This window comes from Desmodus rotundus, chromosome 5, assembly GCF_022682495.2.
Source record: "Desmodus rotundus isolate HL8 chromosome 5, HLdesRot8A.1, whole genome shotgun sequence".
NCBI lineage: Eukaryota > Metazoa > Chordata > Mammalia > Chiroptera > Phyllostomidae > Desmodus > Desmodus rotundus.
Genome location: NC_071391.1, coordinates 126,733,846 through 126,760,937, shown reverse-complemented (window position 1 = coordinate 126,760,937; position 27,092 = coordinate 126,733,846). Strand labels below are relative to the sequence as shown.

At 44.7% G+C, this 27,092-nt stretch overlaps 1 protein-coding gene across 2 annotated transcripts in view; it reads right to left on the bottom strand.

Moving 5' to 3' along the window:
* The window catches only part of STON1 (stonin 1), a 53,237-nt gene extending 35,259 nt beyond the window's left edge, over positions 1 to 17,978 (bottom strand). For both annotated transcript variants that reach the window (XM_053925892.2, XM_024552831.4), the window contains exons 1-2: positions 17,904 to 17,978; positions 13,024 to 13,065 (exon numbers count right to left, since the gene is read on the bottom strand). The gene's annotated coding sequence lies outside the window, so the exon portion shown is untranslated. The remainder of the gene's footprint in view (positions 1 to 13,023; positions 13,066 to 17,903) is intronic.
* Between the last annotated feature and the right edge of the window lie 9,114 nt (positions 17,979 to 27,092).

Sequence of the window (27,092 nt, the reverse complement as noted above, 5' to 3'; positions counted from 1 at the left end):
ATTGAAACTGAAATGGTCTGTATGAGAAGTTAAGGACCTGCATCCTGGGGAAGAGCCCCAGGATCTTCACAGTTGGATGCTGGCCTTCGGGGAATGTCTTTCAAAAGTTCTGGTACAAATTCTGGTATTACACACTCATTCAGCGGATAGTCACATTGTCTTCTGTGCTCAGTCCCAAACCAAGCACCCTGTAGACCACAGAAACAAGTACGACCTGATTCACTGGTCGTGTGCTGGGGGATGAAGGGCTGGGAAGTTAGACCTTGTATAAATCCGAGCCCTGCCACCAACTTACTGAGCACCATGGGGCAGGTTACTTTAATTCCACGAGCCTCTGTTTCCTCAGGTGTGAGACAAGGACAATACTAGTTAACTTTTGGGATTTGTTATGGGCTGAATTGTGTACCCCAAAATTCAGCTTTAGCTCCCAGTGCCTCAGGATGTGACTATATTTAAACGAAGGACCTCTAAAGAGCTGTGGAAGTTAAAATGAAGCCATTCGGCTGGACCCTGAGCCAATCTGACTGGTGTCCTTATAAGAAGGGGTTAAGACACAGAGAGAGACACCAGGGAGGTGAACACACAGGGAAAAGGCTGTGTGAGGACACAGTGAGAAGGTGCCCAACTGAAAGCCTAGCAGAGAGGCCTCAGAAGAAACTAGACCTGCCAACACCTTGATCTTGGACTTCTAGCCTCCAGAACTGTGAGAAACACATTTCTGTTGTGTGAGTCACCCCACCTGGTATTCTGTCATGGGGCCCATGCAAACTGAGACAGGGGTGTCGCACGTACTAAAGCAGTATCTGTAACAGACAGATGCAGGGGGAGAGCTTAAATAGAGGCCGTTGTTACTACACAGCCCTGCTTCTAAGGTGCTTAAAACCTGCTGGAAGAGACCACAGAAAACAACAAATGACACACAGGTGTGCTGTCCCCTGTGCAAAAGTGCACTGGGAGGTTCAGAGAGGACAGCCCTTCTGGCTCAGGGGCAGGGAGGCTACCTGGGGAGGGGGCATCTGCTTGGGCGAAGACATGGGGCAGCAGACGAGGCACTAGCGATCATACCCTCTGCTCATGCTTCTGTGCATTTGAGTCACATGCCAGTTAACACCAGCATAAGGGAATTTCTCCTGCCTGGCTTTATTCCCCCCACTGAGAGAACATAATATCCAGTCACGCACGCACTGATCATCACTAAACAGGTCTCTCTGGCCACCCAAACTTGGCCTCAAGCCACAAGGGCAACCTCAGATCAGGGCTGTGTGCATATCCCAAATCAAATGCATTTTGGCTCATCCATGGCCAGTCCTCAGCTGCTGCTGACCACCAAGCTCACCTGGAAATGTTTACATCATTGTGAAAACAGAGACAGGAACCACTGACTTACAGAGAACAAAAACAGATTAGCTTTGATCCTAGCTTTTCCTGGAAATTCCATGAGTGTACATGTGTATAAATGTAAAACAACTTGAGCGATTCCAAAAATATGGAAAATTTTTAAAAATCACTTACAAAGGTCCTATTTACAAACCAAGTATACAATATCAACATTTACTTGGACTCTTAGTCTCAAATGTAGATATCACACACAAAAATAATATTTGTATCTCTAAGTCCACAAGGAGGGAACACAAAGTAGTTGTGAATTTCATTGCATTTCGAAAGCTACTAAAGGCTTTACAAAGAATTTTGCATTTAAAGCAAAGTCTGATTAGAAACATGTTTAAGTAGATGCAAATGAATGGAGTTGCCAGCTGATATTCTCAGCAATGGGCATTAATTAGCTTATATGTAAACCTACAGATCTCTAAGTCTCAACCTGGGTCAACTGAGCCTATGGCAGACTGACTTCCTTTATCCCAACTCTGAGTCCACAATCAAATGAGTAAATTCTCAGCCTCCTCACGGAGCCCCCCAGGTGCCTCTGCAAAGCTCTGCCCAGCAAGGCCCATGAGCTGAGCTCCAGACAGATCCAGCTCAGCCTCTGAGATGCTGGTAGGTCTCCACTGGATACCACCCAAGGCTCTGCTCTCCCACCACACCCATCTCTCCACCAGACCTTCGTGCTACTGCTCACAACACACAGAGGTCCCTCTGGGTGAAGTCCCACAGCTGTGTGCCCAGCCTGGAGCCAGGAGGCCAGGTTCCAGCTCTCTCTGACTCTGAATGTTAAAAAAAAGTCACTGCTAGCAAGTTTCCAAGGGCCCTTCAAACTCTTAACAACATAGGATGATTTCCTCTAAAAGGGGTCTGCAGAGAACTATGTGCCTGCCTGCAGACTTTGCTACTTAAACTCTTTAGGTCCCCTGCAACCATGCTTTAGGCTGGAAGTTTTCTGAAATGTCACCTTGTCCCTCTTCCATTGAGAGAGAGGCTCCATTTCCCCTCCCCTTGAATCTGGGTGGGTCTGTCACGCTCCGATGGCTACCATGTGGCACAAGTGATACTGTGACAATTCCGGGCATGGGCCTGAACTGACCTACAAGCTGCCATTTCCTGCTTATTAGAGCCCTGAGGCACCAAAGAAGAAAACCAGGTTGGACAAAGAAGCCACAAGGAAAAGCCACCCAAGGCCACCAATTTGGACATCAGCCAGTTGAGCTTTCAGTGATTCAGACTCCAGCTGCCATCTGACTAACATGACACGAGAGACCCTAAGCAAGACCACCCAGCTGAGACCAGTCCAACCACAGAACCAGCGAGATAATATGCAGTTGTGGTTTTAAGCCTCTACATTTTTTGTGCGTGTGGTAAAATATACTTAGAGATAAAATTTACCCTCTCAACCATTTTTAAGTGCACAGGTCAGTGGCATTAAGTACATTCCAATTATTGTGCAACCACCATCCTGCCCTGTGTTTCTATGAATCCGACTACTCTAACTACCACCGATAAGTGGAATCGTTCAATATTTGAACCTTTGGGACTGGCTTATTTCACTTAGCATAATGCCAACAAGGTTTATCCATGCCGAAGCTTGTGCCAGAATTTCCTTCCTTTTTAAGGCTGAAATGTTCCACTGTACATGTACACCATCTTCTGTTTCTTCAATCGCCCATCAATGAAAACCTCTACACCTGGAGATGCTGATGTAGAGTAAGACAGAAGTGGAGCAGTGGGCAATGTGGCTCTGAGACAGCAGAGCACCGCCCCCAAGGCAGATGTCAGGACCTGGTGAGTCTGGCAGAAACACAGAGCACCAGGGCACTAGCCCCGAGCATGAGACTGGCCAAGTGATCCAGGCTGGAGGTCCCAATACCACTTGTGACACCAGGCTGGGTGTCTTCTGGGGTCTCCATTCTAGGCTGGGAGCAACCCCAGGACAGGAACCGGCAGGATCTTACTCACACCTGGGTACCCCGCCCTGGTACAAGCTCACAGGCCCACAAAATGCTCGATGAATGAGTGAAAAATGTACTTGACACTGAAGCCAGGTTCTGACTCATCCCAGAGTTTCTGACAGGCTCCTTGCAGGACAAAAACTGTGCCAAGGGAAGCACGGCAGAGCGGCTGCTTCTGGCTGGAAAGAAAAGGAGGAGGCAGCGGCAGCAGAATAGTCTGATGGGGAAAATCTCATGGCCAGGCCCAGGATTCCAAGGGAGCTCAGAATCTATCCTGAAGCGCCCACCCCAACCAAGGCAGCCCAGCAGAGGCCTCACCTGGAGGTGAGAAAGTCCCATTAGGAAGGGTGTGCCAGGCATCAGGCTAAGCCAACAGATAAGGCCTCTTGGGAACCAGTCTTGCTCAGCTTCTTGGACCCAATTCCCAGAGCTCAGGGTGACAGAGCCTCATGTGCCCATTTACAGGGGCACAGGCAGAGCTTAGAGGGAGTCAACCCAGGGTCATAGTACAAGCCGTGAGATGTAAGAAAGGGAACTTGAGCTGTGAGCTGAGTCATATAGTTGAGCCCTGGGTGCTTGGGACAGCAAGTTTCCTTCACAGCAACCTGAGGACCCAGGTTGGTTGCCCTATGACCCCATCGCTCTAACCCATAAACACTTTACCAAGGAAATCCAACCCATTCTTCCTACTGCTCCACTCCACTTGGCCACATAACTAGGAGGCCCAACACCAGTCAAGATGCAACAGAGCACAGACATTAATTCCAAATCTATGAAGAGGACTTGTTCCTGGTTGACTTAAAGAATGAATGCTAACCATACAAATGCCCACTGGGATTTTAACAAAAAGGGTTCAAGTTGTGTTTCAACTCACATTTAGGTTTTCCAGGCCCTAACGATAAAGGCCCTGGAGGTAAGTAGTAACTCTAAAGGAGATTTCCTCTGTTTCTCTTCAAAGCACATAACTTGACCATCAGGGACTGCTTACTATATGGGAAGCAGTTAGAAACACCAGTAAAAGAACTCAGAAAACATAGATTTGGAATTTGGCTCAGCTTCTAAGTAACTGTGGGACTTTGAGAAAACCAATTATCCTTGGTTTCCTAATCCATAAATAGAGGAAAATACTTTGTATTCCCACTGATTATGTACATTAATAAGAATGAATATATGTGAGATGATACAGAGATATACACACATATATGAGGTCCTCATAAGAAAACCTGTAAATATGTTAGATATTGATTTATGCTGATATTTGCTGAATGAATGGATGCATAACCTGAGATTAGAACAAGACTCACATTAGAACAAGTGTCCCTCTCCCCACTTCAGAATCCCCAACTAGTGTAACTACTAGATCTTAGAATGCCACCTCTCCCCCCAGGAGGCTGAAACCAGCTCACCCACGTCTCGACAACCAACTCACCAAGCCTGCATACTTCCGTCCCATCTGGCCTCATACTCCAGCTATCGCTGGAGCTGGCCTGACTTCCAGGGTCAGATCCTGCCCCACTGTCCCCTGGCCCAGCTCCCTCCCACCTTCAAACATGGCATGAGACTGCTTTGTGGGCCAACTGCCAAGCCCAGAATGCTGGTCTCCATTTTCTTTGACACCAGATGGAAACAACCATTCCTCTTTCCTGGTTTTCCTGAAGCACGGGCCAAATAGAAGATTTATGGACCAGGAGCTAGTATGTCTGCTCAGTGCCTCCTCCACCCATGACCTTCACCTGCAAAATGAGGCTCACGTGGGCTCTTCCACCTCAAATGGCTCTGGGGAACATCATATAAAGTGATGAACTCAAAAGTTTCTTTGAAAAATGGTAAGCACTTCATAAATTCCTTTGCTCTCAGTCACTCCTGTTTACTTCACTGTGATTTCAGACTAAGATCTCTAGAGACCTCGTATGGCCCCTGGGTAAATTCTTTCAGGGTCCAATGACCCCACACACAGAGAAAAGCTTGATGATCTCTGTGACACCAGTGTTCTGAGCAATGCACGTGATCTCCAGGATGGGGCGGGGGGGGGGGGGGGGGGGGGGAAGCAGGAAACCTTGGCTCTGCCAGTAAATTAAGCGCATCACTTAACCTCTGGGCATTTTTCTTCATAAACACAATGGAGCTGACAAGCCACCCGCATTCCTATTCACCAGGATACCAGGAAGGCAAAGAATTTGAAAAGAAAAACATTGAAATGAAAAAACAAGTAGGAATGGAGTCAGTGAGCAGGAAGAGTTGAGAAAGAAGAAATGAACAAGAAAAATGAAAGGGGAAAAGAAACAAATAAGAGACAGAGAGAGCATTTGGGGTGAAATGTGACGCTCTTGAGAAGGCAAGGATGGAATGCCATGGAAGTTCCCAGGACAGAAAATGTCCCCTGAGCCTGAAAGGCACAGTCTAGATTAGAAGATTCACCGCAAAGGCATCCGAAGTTCAACTGCAGTGGAGAAAAGCAGATAAAAGGAAATAGAGTCTGTCCATCACCTGAGGTGGCAGGAGCACATACCAGGGGAACCCAGACTCGCTGCTGTTTGCTTTTACAGCTCAGCTCAGAGCAAAACAGATGAGGAATTAATAGGTCCACTATCTGTAAAAATTGTGTAATGTCCTTAGAGAGGCCCTGGCCAGACCACATCCTGGCCCATGAGGTCCAATTCAGGGTGCTCCACTTTAAGGGAAACATTCAAAGAGTTCCCAAAGTGTCACTGCACAGAAACTTTATTTAACATGACCCTTTCTCCTTTCAGTCTGTCCACCCCCTTCCTTAATTATTAAGCCCTTCGGACATCAGATTCTGGTCAGCATCAAACTGTCTTCTGAACAAAACCTCAGGTCTGTTGACCCCGTGACTCCAGTGTATTTCAGCTCCAGGCCCACGAAAGCAGAACCACACCCTTGGGAAACAGACCAATGCCATGGCTGACCTCCAGACCTGACGCAGCCATCAACTACTCCCCACCCTGGCCCCCACCGATCAGCAGAGCCCATGAACTCAACTCCTTTAACCACCGTGATTCATAATTCTTCCCCTATATAACCCATCCCCTAGAAGCCATCAGGGAGCCAGATCTTTCAGCACAAGTTTACCTGGGACTCCAGGCTTGGTGCTGTTTCCTTAACTAATAAACCTCTACTTTCTTTGCTGCAAACTCCTGTGTGCTTTTGACTGGACTTTGATGTACGCAGGTGAAAGGACCACTTTAGTCCAGTAACAAAAAGGCTGGTCACCAGGACAGCAGGGTGTGCTGAAGAAGGGCTCTGAAGTCTGAAAGTGTTTCCCTAAATAAGATTTGGGGAGGACCTTGAGTCAGAAGAAAACTTTAAACATCATCTAGTCCAACCTTCCCAACTGAGGAACCCTGATACATCTCTGCGGAGGGATTATCCAGCTGCTGCCTAAACACTCCCAGTAGTGGAGATCGCACTACTTTATAAGCAAGTTCATCTCATTATCATTTGGACAGGATTAAACTCTTCACCCTCCTATTTAACCCAAATTAACTGCTTCTTGGTTTCCATCTACATTCTGGGGGGACGCAGACTCAGTCTGAACACCTTTTCACCTACCCGTCCTTCAGACAACTGAAGCTGGTCTTGATGACTTACACCGGGTTCTCCCAAGACCCTCCTGGGAGGAGGACCCATTTCAGCACACCCCTGCAAGCACGCTGTCCAGCTCCCTTGCATGCTCCTTTCCTGGGTATCTCTGGCCAGCTCCGACCTCAGACTGACATGGGACACTGACTGCTGCTCCTGCCTGGCTCAGGGCATCTTACCCCGTGTTTGCTTTCCAGCTAGGTCTTGGTCTCCTGCCACAGTTTGGGAAAACTCTGGTCCATCTGTTGGTCTCAGCTTTGCTGCTTCGCTCAGTGCTGGAGGGCTTGTCATGAACGTGCTCCGTGATGGGCTGAAAAATGAGTCCCACATGCGTGCCACTTAATGGGAAACAGCTGGTTGTCTGACTTGAGGCCATCTAATAAAAATGGAATCTAGACTATTCAACAGGCATTAAATACCTTTTCTAACACCTCATATGACAGATGAGGAAAAGGAGGTACAAAGAGGTAGAATGATTCACTGGGGAAACATAGCCGAGAGGATGAACATGAACTCTATAACCTTTGATTTTCCAGTCCACATTCTTTCTACGGTAGTTAAGAGGAAACAGGGGAGGGGGAAGGAAGCGGGGCTACATGATGGCCCTCTTCTTAAGACATTTTGGAGCAAATTTTCCATAGTTTGTATGTATGTGCACTTATTCTTTCTTTGACTCAATAGACATTCACTAAGCACCTACAAGGTGCTTTGTAAATAAATACTCTCAATAAGATTTAAAGTGAGCCCATAGGAATCTACATGTTGGTGTGTGTGAACTAATTAATTCTTTCAGGCATGCGAACATTCACCCGACAGTGATAACTGAACACCCCGAACAGTCTGCCATACACTGGTGCAAGTGAAGAGCAGGCACAGTCCATTACCCCCGGCATCCTCTGTCTAGCAGGGACGATTCTCATATGTTATGTTAATGTGATAAAGGTAAATGCGGGGTATTGTGGCACTTCATTTATAAGCCAGATCCTTAATTAAGATGGGTGACAGTGATGGTGGCGGCATCCACAGTTGTGGTAGGGGGAAATAAAACTGCCGGTCCTAGTAGTTTGAAAGGACCTCAGGAAGTGTGGGCTTCCGAGCTGCATCTTGAAGGTCACTATGAATTGATCAGGCAGAACGGAGTGGGGAGAGGTGTGTGCACAAAGACAAGGAGGCAGGAGAAAGCCTGATGCTGCAGGTAGAGGGCGTGGCTGGAGCCAGGAGTTAACAGGGGTGATACAGTGGAAGAGGCAAATAGATGAATGAGGTACAGAAGCCCTGCTGTATTATGTTAAGGAGTTAGATTGTATCCTAAAGGCAACAGGATTCAATGAACGAATTTAGAGAGAGAGTATACAGGATCAGATAGGAATTTTCGAAGGAAAGCTCTGACAGCGGGGGATGAACTGGAAGGTGGTGAGGCCAGAGGCAAGGAAGAAAACAGGGTTGAACCTTATCGTTCCTGCCCACACATACTTAGTTTTAAAGTCTGACATATAAGAGGAGAAGAGATTGTTTTTCATGCACATCTCTCATGGCACAAGACAATTTCTTCAAAACTTTGCAGAACGACAACACCTTCATCGTTTTCCACAGTCACGTGATGGCACAAGAGTGATGTCACCTGTGGCATCACGACCACCGATGATGTGTAGGAACCTCAAACAGGACACCCATTAGGTAGGTGGTGGCTGAATGCATGAGCCCCTTATATCAAAAGGGGATGGGGGTAGATGAGCCCTAAACAAAGTAAGGTCAGGGTCCAGAAGCTCAGATAAGTCAAGTCCAAGCCAAGCAACAAGTCAGAAGCAGGACAAACCAAAGTTCCAGGACAGAAGGAGTTAAAGACACCAGTTCTCCACAGGAATGGAGGGTTGAAGCAGACAGACTCGGAAACCAGCAGGGGAGCCAGCACCTGTCTCAGCTCGGGTAGTCCATCCAGCGCCCTTCTGAGGATCAAAGAAAGACACTCCCTCTGGCCAGACCCGGCCACAAGCAGTGAGGTTTGCAGCAGGGGTCCCAGCCGTGACTGGCCAAAGTCTGTGTGCACGTGTGGAAGGGCATGCGCAAGCAGCTAAGGAAGAACATCTGGTGGGAGAGGGGAAATGTGAGGGGGGAGGGGGGAGGCAGATCCTGACAGGCGAGGGCTGTTTAAAGCTGGGTAAATCCCATCACATGTGCTACAGAGCCGTGCCTATTGGGACTTTACAATCCAACGACTGATAAAGGGGATGAGGTCAGAAGGCTAAAATACTCTCCTTCCTTAAGGGGGAAAAATGCTCATCTAGGCAAGTCTGAGCCTTCTAAGAACTGAAGGATTATGACATTACCCCCCAGTTCCCAGGAAAACTTGATCTTTTCTCCCCCAAGATAAGTGGTCTGAAAATCAAGAGCACCTGACTGCCAGTGTGCTACTTAGAATGACCCCAACGAGGCACCTTCCACTGAATCCAGGACCAGCAGAGGAACGGGCAATTTTCACAAAATTTATGAGGTTCTGCTTCAAGCCACAAACGAGCAACAGGCTTGCAGCTGCATTAGGGGAGGCTCTCAGTTGTAAAGACATAAAATTAAAACAATTTCTCTACGTTTGTATTAACACTAAACTGAAGCCAACAAAAGCAAGGTTTATAGTATCAATTACCATCTTCTAGGCCCTCCAAATTGGCCTTGAATATGAGTTACCATGAGCTAGGAAAAAACGTTCAAAGGGATGAACAGAGGCCAATGTGACAGTCCCGTCTCTGAATTTCTGGGCACGGCTGTTTTAAATTAGATTCTCAGTGCAGATTCCACAAAACTCTTGGCTTAGCTCTCTAATGGAAAAGTTATTCTTGTGCTCCGAGCCACAGATATTTATATGGGGGTACATCCATGATTCCAATTATGTTTTGTTTTCATGATGCTCTTTTCCTTCTACGTAAACACAGTGATACCTTTGTTACCATTTCTGATAAGACACTTGCAAAAAGCTCTGGGCTAGGTGCCGATTCCATAGAATCCAGATAAATGATTATAAAATAGGCAGATTTTAGATGTTGGGAAGTCCTCAAGGAATACTTTCAGTTCTTCTACCCAATGAGGCAGCATGCCTCTTCCTTGTCAATCCCTGACCCTATCTACCCCTCAATTACTCAGGGACTTCACAGTCTCTCCTGGGAACACCTAGTCCCAGAAGTAGTTCTGTTATTTACTCCTTATATTCGCTCTGGGGTCTTTGCATTGAACATATTGTCTTCAAAAATAAAGAGTGTATCTTCTTGAAGGAAGGAGCACCAACAAATAAAGCAAAGAGATATTTCTGATTAAAAGGAGCAAAGTTTTTAAGTAACAATGTAGTTACTCTATACAACAGTTTGATTAATAGTCTAGGAGGACTACTAACAAGTGGTAGAGATAAAAAACCAAAATGGCAGTCCAAAGCTTTGAGGAAATTCATCCAAGAGAAATCTCAATTGATTACCAAGAAAACATAAAATATTAGGAGGTACACCCATGGCCTCTTCCTAGAAGTCTCTCTGAAGCACAATCCTAGTTTGAAAGAAAGAGCAGGGCAGGGGAGATGATGGGAGGAAACGAACATTTGTAAGCATTAACATATGCCAAGCATTTGGTCCATATTATTTCTTGTTATCTCACTTAATCTTCAAAACAATTTGGGGGGATAGGTTTTATTATTACTATTTTATAAAGAAGGAAACTTAGCCTCAGAGATGTGAAATAACCTGCCCAAGGCCACTGCCATACTCTGTGCCCCCCCAAAATACATGTTGAAATCCTACCCCCCAAGGGGAAGTGATTAAGTCCTGGGCGTGAGCCCTCAGGAATGGGATTCGTGCCTGTATAAGAAGAGGCCACCCAGCGCTGGCTCACCCCTCCCGCTGAGTGAGCACACAGGGAGAAGATGGCTGTCTGCAAGGAGTGTCCTCACCAGAACCATGCCAGTACTCTCATCTTGGACTTCCAGTCTCCGGAACTGTGAAAAATCAGCGTTTGCTGTTTATAAGCTACCCAGTCTGTGGTACTTTCTTACAGCACCCCAAACACACTAAGATGGCCACACATCTAGTTAGCGGCAAAGCTTGGATTCAAACCCAGATCTGCCAGACTCCAAAGTCCAATTCTTTTCCACTATCACATAGGGCTGGTGTCAGGGCCAGAGGAGAAGGCCAAGGATGATTCCTGGTTTGGTTTCCTTAAAAGAATGGGGTTTGTTGGGAGGATATGGGACAGATATATGTCTGTGTAGATTTCTTTGTACATTATAAACGGGCTTTGCTGATCTCAATCAGCATTCCCTGAGATGTTGTCAGCCACGAAGAAAGGATCGCGTGTTGAATGTAAACCTCTCTGCACAGTTAGGAACACACGTAGACACGCACACAAGCAGAGAGAGAACATGGTCTCCATGACCACAGGGAATAGGAACCTCTCCAAAGAGACTTTTCTTTTCTACATGAATGTGAGTTAGGGTGCTGGTTGGTCATGAGAAGGTTTTAATCTACTACAGAGAATCTAAAGGATGCCATCCGGGGACTGGAGCAATTGTTCTGGACATTCAGAACTCTTCTGCACTGGGAACAGAAACCCAAATTCATCAGTAGTCATTAATAAAATTGAATTATCAAAAACCTAACACACACACCCTTTATAAGCAGTTCAGATGATTTTACAATAAATTGTACCAAATTTTTAAGGAACAGAAAGTCTTTATCTCTTATAAAGTGTTTTAAGAAAAATGTACATGAAACAGGAAAAGCTACCCAACTTCTTTAATGAGGTTAATATAAACTTAACACCAAATAATATAAAAATAATATTTTAAGAGAAAATTATAAACCAATTGTTTCACTTACGAACATTTGTAAAACGCCTAAATAAAGTGCTAGCAAATTACTGGATTGCCCATAAAGTCTGTTTAGTTTTTTCCATAAAATAAAAGACACATTTTTTATTTTCACCAATAAATGTATTGATTTGGATATTTGAGTATGTTGACTATTCCCTGTGTGGTAGAATGTTAATTATTCTCAATTAATGTCTCAGTTTGATCGCTACCAACTTCAACTGGTCTACTCAACCCTGGAGCAGCATCCCGAGAGAGCTCTCCAGCATGAAAGTCTGCAAACCACTTTTGACACATTCAATCAGTCACAGCACCTTCTCCATATTCTGCATTGCAGTTGCATTTTTATCTTTCTTGAAATAATAAAGCATAATATGCTGAAAGTATTGCATATTTTCTTCCATCTTCAGTATTAAAATAGCTACACAAAAATTCACCATTTTGATGTTTTTTTAAATGCACATTGATAGGACAGCTGTCACATACAATTAACAAAATTGTTTTGAATGAAGTTAAAGACAACGAAGTGCTACTAGAGCCGTCTTACAGAAAAAAACAAATGCAACGAACTTTTTGTCCAGCCCAATATATCCCATAAAATGAAAGAACGTATCCGTATATGCATATACATGCAAGTATGTCTCAACATATAGGTAAATATACTCATATTATTTACCACATTTTAAAATAAAGGAGAAAAACATATCATCTTCTAATTCACATAAAAACATTAAGGCATTACATAAAATCAACATTCAGTCATGATAAAATTTTTAACTTGCTAAATAATATTAATACAGGAAAAGTCCTTAATTTAATAAAGAGTATATACCAAAACTCTATGTAAACCTCATGCTTAATGGAGAAACTTTAAGAGCACTCCTTAAAGACAGTAAGAAGATAAGGATGCTGCAGGATCTATCCAATACAATAATAGAAGAAAAAGATGTGAGTAAGAAGGAACAGAAAAAAAGACAAGTTGTTGTTTTGTGACTTTCTACCTAGAAAATTCAAGAACAGCTACATGTAGATTCTTAGGTCTATCTAATAAGGGAAGTCAGCTGGGATGCTGGATATAAGATCAAAATTAAAAAATCAGGAAATGTCTCTATGGGCCAGTAAATTTGAAAATATAATAAGAAAAAAAAGACATCAAGTAAAATAGCAACAAAATCTCTAAGAAATAAATACAGTAAAAGTTGTATAAGATATTTATAGGGGAAATCACCAGTCACTCACCTGAATAAAAGAAGACGCAATATTAGAAAGGTGTCAGTCCTCCTGTAATATAAATTGAAAGCAAGTTTAATAACATTCCTAAAAGGTTTGTGTGTGTGTGCGCACACGCGTGCAACCAAACACACTAACATTTAGATGAGCTAGTAAAACCCAAAAAGCCAAGAAATTCTGAAAAAATAGAAAAGTAATCATAATAGTTAATAATTATCATGTGCTTCCTTAAATGGTAGGCACTATTCTAATATTCGGTACACATTAACTCTTCAAAATTATCCTGGAAGTGGGCGCTATGGTCTATTTTATAGACCAGGAGACCGAGACATTAGGTAACTTGCCCAAAGTTACCTGCTACTCAGGAGTAGCCATAGGGAGAAAATAATCTAGTCCAGAATTCTACACTCAGTCAAACTCTCGTTTGTAAGTGCAAAATAGAGACATTGCCAGAAATATACTTTAAAGTTTACCACATACCTTTTATGAAAGAACTTCTAAATTTATGTTGGCATGAAGAAAAATGAACTAAGAAGGAAGATGTGCGGTGTCAGAGTAGGAGCCTCCAAAATGCATTGAATAAAACAACACAATGTAAAATAGGTGAGACAATTGGGGCCCAAGGAAAAGTATAGGTAGGACATAAAAGGTGTATTACAGTGTTATTAGTTATTGAAAAACAGAGTCCTATGCCTATGCCAAAGTGGGCTACTGAGTTGACTCTGGGATTCCTTGTGGCCCAATAAGAAATGAGAAATGTCAACTACAGGAATCACATCATCCACACGACAAACCAAACAAGTTGCTAACGAGAACTTTTCTCGACACTAACCAGAAAGACATTTCTCATGAGGTTAAATGTCTACAAGATCTGGGACACTCATCCGAGTATGATAATTTGGGAAAGAAGTCCTTGACGCTTAAAATTTTTTTCAACGAGGAGGTGATTTACATGCATTAGCCTTCCAGATATCTCTTCCTTGTAGAATGGAAAAATAAAACCTCCCTCTGAAGGTGTTTTATTTGGATGGCCACGTGTCATAGAAAAGCCCGTCCGCCTGGGATATTCAAGTGGATTTCTGGAAGAGGATGGATAAGGTGACCTCTGGGGGCCTGGCTGCCTGGGAGGGCATGAGGTGGTACAGGATGTGGGCATCTTCTCCCCAGGGCTACCCCCAGAATCACTCACACTATTTCCACCTTCACTAAACCAGTTCATCTTGCCAATGCTTGGGATCACCCAAGTAGCCAGTCTTCTAACAAAGTAGTTTATTATTGTATTTTCACAGTAATAAGCATCAAGAAGCAATTAACTTTCCTTTCTCCTTGTTCTGTGGTAAATCCTTGCCCTTCCTACCCTGACATTCCACAAAACATGTAGGTAAATGGGAGCCTGGGAGCTCTCCCTGGGTCTTCCTAACCATCACACTCCCCTGACAATGCCAAGAACATCGTAAGCCCATACTGGCAGAGCTCTGAAGACATAATTTGCCTGATCTGCTTAAAAATCCTGCCTTCTACCAAGACTGCTCCAGAATCCCATGGAGTTCCTCAAACTACAGGCTGGCTGGGAAGCCTCCAAGGAATGCTGGATACTTTTTGGTACAGTTGGCTCCCAAGAAAGGTGACTTACCTCTGGCTACCTCTGGCTAAGTCCTTCTCCAAGGACTTCCAAGGAGAAGTGACAAAGAAAGAAAAAAAGAAGTGGCAATGGGAGATGGGAGAGATGGGAGGCATTTTATAATTAATTAAAATATTAGTTATTAAGGCAGAAAATGCCTCCTCCCTTTTTCTATATTTTTTAAGACTTTATTTATTTATTTTTAGAGGGGGGAAGGGAGGGAGAAAGAGAGGGAGAGAAACATCAATGTGTGGTTACCTCTCACGCACCCCCTATAGGGGACCCAGCCTGCAACCCAGGCATGTGCCCTGACTGGGAATAGAACTGGTCACCCTTTGATTCACAGGCCAGCACTCAATCCACTGAGCCACACCAGCCAGGGCCCTTTTTCTATTTTTTATAAGTAAAATAATAATACATGTGCAGGGAGACTGCAGATAGTAGAATTGAATTACACAGATTTTGGAGACTGACCTGAATTCAGACAGCACGTAGTGGCTATGCAACCTTGGCAAGTTACCCCTCTGATTCTAGTTTCTGAATCTTATATCATGAGCCTAATAATAATGGTACATGTCTCAAAGAGTTTATAAATGAAATGCCATATCCATGCGCTTTGTACTCAGTAAATCTTAGGTATTACTATTATGAAAAAAGTTGAGAAATACAGGCAAGCACAAAAAAATCAAAAGCACCTATAATTCCACCATTCATTTCAATGCATATAATTCCAATATCACTGAATGTATTTTTAAAGAGTAAAATTACAGTGCTTTCTGTTTCATAACCTGCTTTTAACATTTAACACCATACCCTAAGCATGTCCTATGTAATTTGGTATCTTGTACAATATGATTTTAAAAGGCCACATCCTTTTCCTTTGGGTTATTCTACTTCTTAATGACCCGTGCCCTCCATTCTCTCTGCAGGCCCCGCACTTCATGTATTTGCAGCTCATCTGACCCATCCAGATGATCACTGCCTGCTTTCCATGTGGCTCACTGGGGATGCAGCGTTTATCTCACCATCCAGAACAGCTGCTCCTTTGGTAAGAGACACATTGCCAGCGCTCATTATCCCCCCAGCATCCACGGCAGCCTCCCTGGGGCTGCACAGCAAACCTTGTGACTGATGGCAAACCACCCAGTTTCACAAGATTCTGTAAAGTGTTGGTACAAAAGCTGAACAAGGCAGAAGGCAAGTTCTCCCCAAAATGTGTAAGGTTGATTTCTGAGGCATTAAATACACTATTAAAAATTCTCAGGAAGAGGAAGGGACTGAAGATTTTTATCTGAGCGCATTGTTTTTCTAAGTAACAGGGCCAAACAAGTTCAAAACTTAAGGGCTTTTTTTTTTTTTAATGGACGTCATAACACTTCCTTTATCAATGACACTTTGAGACTACAGCAAAACTCTACTAATGTGTACAAATGGGGAACGGTCAACCTGAATCCATAGAGAAAAATGAATTATGTCCTTTTTAAAATAAAGGAGCTTATTTCCAATGAAATTCATTTTTTAAAAAATCTTTATTTCCAAATAGTTCAGTATCTTGACCTGTTCCGGTGGGTTGGTCAGAACCTGATCTAATTAGTACATATGTTACAATCACACTAATTGTTACAGAAATGGGAATGGCTAAAGTTCTTCAGAAGTGCATTCTCCCTAAAAACAAAAAGTTCAATACCCACTAGAACCCTGCTCACACAGCCCAGTCCTTAGGAAAGCTTTTCCTTCCTAGTTCACATGGAAGCAAGCTCCAGCTCCCGCCGCCCCCTGCTGCTCCATCTGAGGGGCCAGGGGCAGCAATATCAACCCAGATCAATCCCACTCCCCTCCCCCAAATATCTCCAGATTCCAGACTTGACCTGTCCAGACCCATCTGAGAATTAACAAGCTCCTTCTAAGCACCCAGAGAACTAGGCCTGCCATGGAAACACTGATTCAACCTTAATGAGAACCGACAGAAAACCACACAATGAACTAAACATTCTTCCACCCAATCAGAGTCAAGTTGAAGCAACAGCCTCAGGAGTAAAAGAAGTGAGGCTGTTTTTTTCTCTGTGGTCCTGCTCTTTTTAGCCTATTCCACTGCTTTATTTTTCACAACTCCTGTTTATGAGAAAGTGAGAGGGGGGGAGTTGGGAGAGAGGCAGAGAGTAGCAGGAGGGGAGAGAAATGCAGAGGGAATATGCCAAAGTGAGGAGTGCCAACAAACACTGAGGTTTCTGTCAGGCCAATTAAAACTTCTAACCTCCAGGAGGCCATACTGGTCTGTTTGGGGTACTCTGAGAACAGGCTACATTGAACCCCCATCTCCCACTAAAATGGTTCAGTGTGGAACGAAGTCTTCACTTTCCAAAGAATGCTTCTGCACAGCAAGCATTCTCTTTAGCGTTCTTCTCTTCTTTATTATTTTTTCTTGTGTTCCCTTCTTTTTTCAGAGTTAGAAAGGCTAATTACATGATATTGATGTAATTAACATTACATTATTAATTTATGTAATGGTATTACATAAATACCATTATTATTGGGGGAAAAAAGCAGAGTTGAAGAGGTTTCTAAAAAGATGCTCACCCAATAGAAATAGTAAAATCCTAAAAAGGACTCTACAGAATTTAATTTCCCTTTGGACTCAAAAGGTACGGTTTGTGGGTCCAAGGGACCCACAGCAAATCCCAGTGCCGGTCAGTCCTGCGGGAAATGTCTTCTGGCTGTAGCCCCTTGGCCTGGGTCACGGCCTGCTGCTGCTACAGAGGACACGGGGCTGGAGACGCCGGTTGTGGCGGGAGCCTGGGGGACAGGAGCCTCCCATGGAAAGGAGGCATGGGGCGGCTGCAGCACAGAAAACTGGGGCCCGGGGAAAGGAGGGGGAAGTCCCGGCACCCCCGAGAGAGGATGAGGCACGGAGGCTGGTAGCCCAGGACTGGAAGGCCGGACCGCACGGTCTGCACGAGCCCCCAGCCCCGCCCTCACAACCGAGTAGTCTGGATTCTTTGCTCTGCTCTCTGAGTTTTCTTTCTGTTTAGAGCCGGACCCAGGTCGCAGCAGCCGCAGAGCTGAGGTGCAGAGGGGAAGCCCCGTCGGGGCCACCCCGGGGGCCCTGGGCAGGTCCGGAGCGGCGTAGGGGGACTGGGGCACGGTACGCCGGCCAGCCCCGGGATGCCCGAGTCCTGGGGCGCCCGCGCTCCCCACCCGCAAACTTTCCCCAGTCCAGAAAAGGGGCTCCCTGTGCCTCCCCATCTGTCCCCTGGGGCTAGTCACTCACCGACAGCGCCACTGGGGCTCCGACTCCGGCGGATGTCCACACCCGGAGGAGGGGTGGGAGGAAGAGGGAGAAAGGCGGAGAAGGGGGCGGAGGAGGAGGGGGTGGGCCGGGAGCCTACAGGAGAGGAGGGGACAGGAGGGGCGGGGCGGCCACCACTCAGAGACGCTGCTGTCCACCCCCCACCTGCCCTGTCCTTTGCCAGATTCCCGCTTTTCTCCTCACTCCCTTCCTACCTTGGATCCCCCAAAGTTTTTCGGGTGTCTGATTCTCCATTCTCTTCCTTCCCTTGAGTCTCCAGCTCCCAAGGGGGGAGAGGGTGCTCCCTCCAGCAAAAGTGAGGGGTAAGGGGTGCAGTAGGCATTCCCTTTACAGGTCTCCGTGAAGCAGGCGGCAAGGACCCTTGGCAGGTCTGGAGCCAACCTGCACTCCACTCCCTAAGACCTAGTTGTCACCCCTGAGTGGTGACATAATGGGGTGGAGGGGGGACTTTGAGGCCGTGCTTTCCACTTGGCTTCGAGATTTTTTTTGTTTGGATGGTTTTGTTTTGTCTTGTGATGAGAACTAAAGAATTCTTTTTGAAGCTTCGGGGTGTTTCTTTTTCTTTCAGAAGTGGGACCAGCCCTGGTTGTAGGGTAAGATGGACGTAAAGATGAACCCTCACATTCCTGGGCGAATCAATACTCAGGAGGAGGACGCAGGATGGCTTGATGAAGGGCCTGGCTGTTGCCAGGGGCAGGAGGTAAGTATTTGCCGCCGCCTGCTGTCTTCAGGGTGCAGAAGAGAAGTCCTCCGAGGAGCGGTTGGAGGGTGGCTTTTAGTTCCTGCTTCACCTGCTGGCAGGTGATTCCGGGCGAGGCGCTTGGCATCTCAGCCTCTTCCAAAAGTGGGGCTCCTCACCGGTAGGGAGTCAGTGTGAAGAGATCTGCCTGTGCCTTTTACCCTGGAAGGACACGCAGCCCCAGGATGGGAAGCCTGAAAGGGGCTTGAACAGACACGGGAGAAAGGAGGGCATTCTGGGCCCTGCCTGGGTCATGGGGTGCTTTGGAGGCTGGCAGGACTGGAAGCCTTAGGAGAGGTGGGAAACGTTTGGATGGGAATGTGTGACGACATGAAGCAGAAAAAAGGAAATCCATGAAAGTGTTTAAGCAAGGGAATATTTGACCCGAGTGGTGTGCTACTCATTTTTGCATTCCCAGAGCCTGGTATACAGCAGGCACCAGTAAGTCCTTGTGGCGTCAAAATGGTGACTGGGCAACACTGGTGTTAACAGTCTGGGAAGGGAGGGCTTCGGCCCCAAGAGGGGTTAGGAGGCTCCCCGTGAACATCTGACGTTGACCTGCTGTGTCCCGGTGGTAGAAAGAGAATGAGGGAATTCTGAATGAATACTTCCTTGTGTTTGCTTAACGGTGTGATTCTTTTAAATGCTCTTTCAGGTGTAGTCCTATTTTTGGCTTTAGAGTCCCTTTGAGAAACAGAAAAGAAACTCAGTACCCTATTCAACCTCCACCCAGAGTGAAGACCCTGAGCTGAGGGCTGTGAGGAAGGAAACATTCTGAAAGGACACGGGAGTCCCTGAAGTCGCACGGCCAGAGCCTACCGTATTTTGCCATGTATAATGTGCTCCCCTGTGTAATACGCACCGTTTTTGGCCCAAACTTTCAGGAAAAAAATCTTCCGTTTTAATTTTTTAATTCAATTTTTAATTTATATTTAGATACTTGGAATTAGTACTACCCATGTATAATGTGCATCCTTATTTTTCCCTCAGAAATTGGGCAAAAGTGTGCATTATACATGGCAAAACACAGTATATAGAATACTTCTATTCTCAGATAAAATTAATAATTGTGTTTACCCCTAAGGTCCCCTAAACAAACAGTAAAAGGTATGGGGTCTGCCTCTTCCTCACTTCCTCCAGCTACCTTCCTGGGGATGGTCATCGGCTGAGGAAGGGCAGGAGGGAGACTAGAAAACAAAAGTCAACTGACTGGTAACTTTTCAGAGACTCTTCTATGGAACCAGACAGGTACTAGAGGGAAGGGGGGTTGGCAAGTCAGGCTTCTTGTAAGGAGCTGAGAGAGGTGCAAATCAAGAAGGAATAAGGCAGGGGAAGGAAGAAAAAGAGGTGCCTTGACCCCAGGCCTTCTGGTTGAAGCTCCAAATTCAATCTCCTATATCCTGTATCCAGCCAGTGGGCTTCCTGGGGAGGCCAACCCATCTCAGAAAATGCCACAGGTAACAACAGGAGAAAGGACTGACTCATATAGGAAACAATACACTTGACAAATAGCAATTTTCATTGCATTTAAATAGAGTACGAGGGCACCTTTTTAATTTTATCATCTTTGTAAGAGCAGTATTGCCTTGATTAGTAGGTAGCCCACCTAGTTAATAAATCTTTTGGAAACCTTGACACTACTGCAAAGCAAATAGGCCCATAGATTTTCTAAAGACCATATAATTAGTCGAAAACCACTTACCTTTCACAAGGGAAGCACCCCACCACCACCACCCCTTCTGCATGACTCAGCATCGCCCCAAAGGCTGTTATTTTCATGAATGCAGATTTATTTCTTGTAACTCCATCACATATTTCCAAAGGACCCTTTCTTGGCACTGTTCCTTTGTAACAAAATCTGCTGGTAAGCTGCTCAGCCTGGCCTCAGTTAGCTAAGCCATCACAGTCATTCGTCATCAGCCATGACCTTATTTTACTACAGTCCCTGCTCTTTTCCTTGCTCTACACTAAGGAGACCTTCAGATGATAGCATTCTCCTTTCTATAAACAGGTCCCTTTCCCAGCAGCCTTTTCCTCCAATTTAGAAATGAACTAGAACTTCCACACTGTTAACAAGGGGCCCCCCCCACAGTGTCTTTAGATATGGCCCAGCAGATCAATGTGGAATGCCTCAAAACTGAAAGCAGCTGAAGCTGTTGGGATCAATTAATAGAAATTCAAACCAGTTTGTAGAAATGCCCATTTTGGTCTACGGCCATCCCATCCTGAACGTGCCCGATCTCATCTGATCTGGGAAGCTAAGCAGGGTTGGGCCTGGTTAGTACTTGGAAAGGAGAAATGCGCACTTTGAAAGGGGATGTGGTTCGGAAAAGTGAGTACTTTAGAGATAAGACAAGCTTGGCCCTAAAGGCTTGTTTAACAACATTCCTCTCTAAAAACTTTACAACAATTAAGTCTCTATCTATATTGCAACATTCATTCAAGAGAGTGAAAGCTTTTGGAAAGCCATATTAAAAAAAAAGATTACAGTGTATGGATGGTTTTTACAAAAGTAAAAATGAAACAGGAAAAAAAAAATCATCATTTTAGGTGCATGAAACATTCTGGCCTAATGTCTGAAGCGCACACTGGTTTTGAACAACCTTTACCACAAGGAAACCTGAATACTCTTTGGATAGAAATTTCCAGACGTAAATAAAAAGCCCGTATCTTCACTGAGCATGCCAACTGAAACCAATGATATTTAAGGGGATGATCACCTAATTTAGAATGGCCCACGATTTGCTATCCTTTGTCCTAGAAATGGGACACTCTTAGGTGTGGCTTGAGCTACACTGACCATTGCTATTGGCCGGTCCCTTGGCCTGCTCCCTAAAATGTAGCCAATTAGTATTTATTGAAGACCTACTATGTACAAGACATTCTGCTAGGCGCTGTGGAGGAGTAAGTCTAAGGCATGGTTCCTGCCTCACAACATCTGAAGTTGCTTAGGGAGATGGTGTACATGGAAATGACTACATGAGATGTGCTGACAGTATAACACAACAGCAGAAGTGACCTAAAATACGGGAAAGCTTAAGAGCGGAACATTCTTTACCATCTGAGCAAGATGTGACTGATAGTTTGTTCTTTGCTAATTAACTGAACTGTGTTGATTCTATTTTGGACCTTTGTGGTGTCACCACTTAGCTATTCCTCTGGTGTTTAGGGAGCAGTGGGGTTGAGTTCAGAGATCATTGAAACTCCTGAAAAAACAAATGCAAAGGTTCTAAGTGGGGAAGTTGCCTTTTGAGGGCCCTACATCAGCAAAGCAGAAAATACCCTCCACCGTGTTTTCACCTAGGAGTCAATTCTTGTAATCCTCTCCTTATGAAAACAGTTATTCTAATGCTCCATAACCACTGCTTTCAACGATTTGGAAGAGCTATAATGGGTTCTCCTGCTCTAAAGCTCTGACTGCCAGTTAATTTCCTAATTTGGAGCTAATTACTAAACTGCTTAAAAATTTAAGGCATGGGCAACGGCTTACTGACAAGCTTTCCATTTATCACCATGGTGTCTGAGGACATGGTCCTTAGCCAAGAACAGAAGTTTCTTCTTCTGTCACAGAACAAACTAGTCCTTGTCAGTGTGGCTCTGCCAGATGCTTTCTTAGCCATCATCAACCAAGTTGTTATCTTTATGTGCTAATGTTATACAGTTTGAAGGCTTTCAAGAGCTGGGAGCAACTTCCAGGGTTAATGCTTCAAAAAACAAAACTATTTAACTGCACAGTTTTCTCTCTGAGGATTTTAATGATAAAGAAGGCTTTAATTCATGGTCATTTTAAAAGAGCCTTTTGCTCCAACTTCTCGGTCACTTTCTTAGCTAATTTGTTCTTCATTTTACTTACTTTATCTAACATTTTTGTTTGGAAATAGTGCAGCTGAGTTTTGTTGTTTTAATGGATAATAAATTAGGAAAGTGGTCATGTTGTTAAAAAAGCATGTTAGTGGTACTTGATAGAGTTAGTTTCTTACCAAAAGCAATGAAAAATCCAATTTTATCAGCCTTGAAAAGTGAGCGGTGTTCCTTGTAACAAGATAATGGGGGGTGGGGGTGGCGGAAGTGTTTAATAATGCTACCACAAGGCACATGCTATTTATCACAGCTTTGCAGGCTGTGCCTGGAGGGTCACCCAGTGCTGTTGTATAACATAATGGAACAGTGCCCCCTGGAGTTGTGCAGCCAGCTAACCATTACCCCCATCCTATTACAGAACTTTTTCCCCTCATTTGGAGTATCTTATAAATCTCAATTTTGATTATAAACAAGTATTTTATATATGCATGAAAAAAGCAGGAACAAAAATGTTAATAGTTGAATCTCTACAAAGAGAGATGTGTGCTCTTGATACTTTTCCTCATTCCCAAACTTTTATCGAGCCTGTAGTATATAAAAAAAGAAAAACTAGGAAATGCCATTTCAATAAGTTCTGAAAATTCCATCTTCTCCAGGAAATGGGGTATGATTACTTAAAAGTCCTTTTTCTTTTTAGTTTTTTTCCCCCTTCACTCCTACGTGGACTTGAAACAACTGTGCCTACTCTGTGCCTAGACTGAGAATGATCTCTCGTTTTTCCTTCTCATGCCACAGAGGATCAGACAGAACAGACAAGTCTTTGAGAGGTGGGCCGTATGGCAAGTAGAGGGACAGCACAGTCACTAGAAGGGCTCATGGAGTGTGAGAGGGTTATTTTAAGAGTGGGAGACACCTGACACCCAGAGTGATAAGGAAGGGGGTTCCAGGACAGAAGCAGTACTGATGGCCCAGAGCAACCAAAGCAGCCTGGAGCAGGTCAAAGGGCTCTAGGAGAGACTTCTTGAAGAAGATGAGGTTGGCTGAACACTCAGTTGAATCTGACCACACTAAGAGGAGAGCTATACACCTGTGAGAGAATTTAGAAACAAAGTAACAGAGAAAACATAAGTAAATTTTTTTAAAAGACGACTATTAACACCAAGGAAAAACAAACAGTTGTACAGGAAAGGGAAAGAAACCATAGCACATTATATGACTCAGCTATGAATAGCTCTTGAATAATAAAGTATATACTGAGTAATGACCTAATCAAAACCCTGATGTAACTAGTTTAAAGACAGGAAAAGGGAAAGTGTGTATGTATTTATGAGTGGTATAGAGGGGGACATAGTCAAAACACAGGCAAATCTTTCAAGTGTGAAGTTAACTGATGGTGCCCAATAGGAAAACACAAGTAACATGCTATTTGGAACTAGGGAGATAAAACAGTGAGTGCAAGCATTCTCTCTGGGGAGCATGAAATGGGGGGAGGGAGGTGGAGGTCAGGGAACTATTTTTGTTGGTTTCTTTGCCTTGTTTTATTTTTCTTTGTAATAAATACTTTAGAAAGCTTGAAATATAGGCATTTACTTTTTAAAAATTATAGCCTTTATGTCTTCTCTCTCACTTGCTGCTCTGAGACAGTCCCGGGCAGGACGGACAACACATGACAGTGTGTGAGCATGCACTCACGGGACCACTTGGTTGTCTCGCTAGCAGGCTAAACGCTCTCAAAGGCAGCCAGCGTGCATTTTGCTCATCACGGTCTTCTCAGGACTGAGCACACAGCAGGCACTCAATACGTACTTGTTGAATGAATGATGAAACGGGTAAGGCAGAGTTAGAAGTCAGCGCTCACCGTTCTTAACAAAGATATGCATGACTGAAGTATTTACAGGCAAAATCGGCCAATATCTGGGAACTGCCTTAAAATACTCCAGGAAAAAAAGAAGTGTGGAAACAAGATAAAACAAGATTGACAAATGTTCATAACAAGCAGTAGCGAGATAAGGGTTTGCATTCATCTCTCTACTTTTATGTATGTTAGAAGAGTCCTTTAAAGAAAAGGGAAGTAACAATAAGGTTTGTACAGAAAGAGGACTGTAAGGAAGGGGCAGTATTATGGCATAAATACATTAAATTCAGAGTTCGGTAATTCGGAAGGTTTGTATAACAGTTAATATGTAAATAAAAATGAAGCATTGGGGAAGGGAATAAAACATGTCAAAGGCTAACACTGTACCACTGTGCCAGGCCATTACTAGCCCAAGAAGCTAACTAGAAGCTGACTGAAAGAAGAGGTCAGGGTACTTAATAAAGACATGGAACAAGAGAGTTGAATGAAGTACTGGAGTTACTGAGAAATTAAATGTATTTCATCCTCCAAATATTATATATACGGCCTATAGAAACAAAACTGAATACTCCAACTGAAAGGCTCATATGTACTACAGCAGGGGTCGGGGGCCACATCAGCCTCAAGGTTGCCTTCAAAGGGCCGAATGTAATTTTGGGACTGCATAAATGTCACTACTCCTTAACTAGGGGTAAGGAGCTCAGCACTGCCGCCAAGTAGAAACAAGGTGCCGGGCCGGATAAAACAAGGCGGAGGGCCGCAGGCCTGGTGTTTGCCACCGGTGTACTCCAGTAAGTAGACCAGGCTCTGGAATCAGACCAACCCGGTTGAGTCCTGGTCCAACACGTACTAGCTGTGTGACTATGGACAACGTGTACAGCCTCTCGAAGCCTAGTTTTCTGTCTGTAAAATGGGGATTTTAATAGCACCACGAGAAACAGTTATTGGAGGTTTAAATTAAATAAAATACATCAAGGTTTTCCCATGCCTGACATATGGTAACTCATTATGATGGTGGTTATATGCCTCGGGAAGGGATTCTGCCAAGAGAGCAACGATCTTACCAAGTAAGTTAAAAAGGGGCAATTTTTCCAGGAAAACAACTGCACCCTTTACCGCCCTGCCCTGTCCTACAGACTTAGGAAAACTCCCAAGGGGCACTGAAGGGCCAACCAGTCCATAAATCCTGCCTGTGAGTCTATGGGGCCAGACGCCATGCAGGATAATAGGGGTGGCTGGTCTGGGAGCTCTGGCAGCTCTCAGCTGGAGGGAGACACAAATCTCAGCCACCAAAGCAGAGAGGGAAACAATCCCAAGATTCACAGTGTGTCTGAGAGAAACAGAGGCCCGTCGTGCAGGAGAGGTAAGCCTTTTCCTGACCTGGAGGTCTGAGCGTTTTCATACAGGTAGAGGGAAAGTGCACTGGACGCACGGAGCAAAATGAAGAGAACGGGAGGGAAGGCTGGCTGCACGTGCCTCACACGCACACAGCACTGCCAGACGGTGCCCAGCAGGCAACGAGGACTCAAAGATGATTCCCAGGTATTCGGCTTAAGTTACAACTAGGTAGCTAGTTGCTTCTCCCTCACTCTTGTCTCTCAGTCAGGTTTGTTCCCGCCAAAATCTCTGGCTGCATTTTTGACTCCTCTCTCTCACACACCACATCCCATCCAATCGACATTCATTCAACATTCACTGTATGCCAGGCTATGTTCTAGGTACAGGGAATACAGCAGTAAAAAACCCAACCAAAACTCCTGCCTTCATGGAGTTACATCTTCTAGATGTTGAAACAGGAAGTAAATATGATAAACAGGCAAAACATATTGTCCATTAGATTATAAGACTTAAGCAGTAAAATAAAGCAGGTGACAATAGAAATATAGAGGGAAGAAGCTATAATTTTACATAAATCTGTCAGCAAATCCGATCAACTGTTTTTTCAAAAGAAATACAAACAGACTTCACCTAATTTCCACTGCCACCAGCACGGTCCAGGCCACCATCTTCTCTCAATAGCCTCCTATTCTTGTGACAGCGTCCAAACGGGACTCTGCTTCCACCACTGCTCCCCGACAGTCTATCACAGCAGCCAACGATTCCACTAAAACCTAAGTCAGAAGACATCCCTTCTTTGTCCCAAACCCTCCAGAGGAGGACCAGGAATGGACTAAAAATGCCAAAAGGATTGTCAGGAAACACTGAAGGCCTGGCAGGGCTGGAAACCCTAAATTTACAACGGGGCTAATCAGCGAGGTTATTGGATGTTTCCCTTACGGTGCCCGGGGGCCTGGGCACAGCTGCAGTGAAAACAGCTGGTTCAGTTGATAGAGAACTGCAAACGGGCAAGTCACAGAACACAAAAAGGGCAAAGGGGCTAAGGACTTGAAGGGCTAGGAAGAATGGGACTGAGCTGACTCACCACAGATCCCCAAAGCAGGATCCAAACACTTCATCACTGTGAAGACCTGGCATAACAACCAGCCTCTACGACAGGCAGCGGAAGATGTGAGGCAGAGGCCAAGGGGTTGGCTTATATGCTGAGCACAGAAAGAAGCCAGTGGTGAGCTCTGGGGCCAACCGTAATAAAGCATTTTGGAGGGTAATTAGCAACCACCTAGAGAAGAGGCTCAAGGGAGATGGAACTGCAGACAGAGAGATTGGGAGGTAGGGAGGCAACATCTCAACTAATCTGGGGACTTGGGTATGCACGAGCGAAATGGGCCTGTGAAAGTAACTGAGAAGAAAGGAGCAA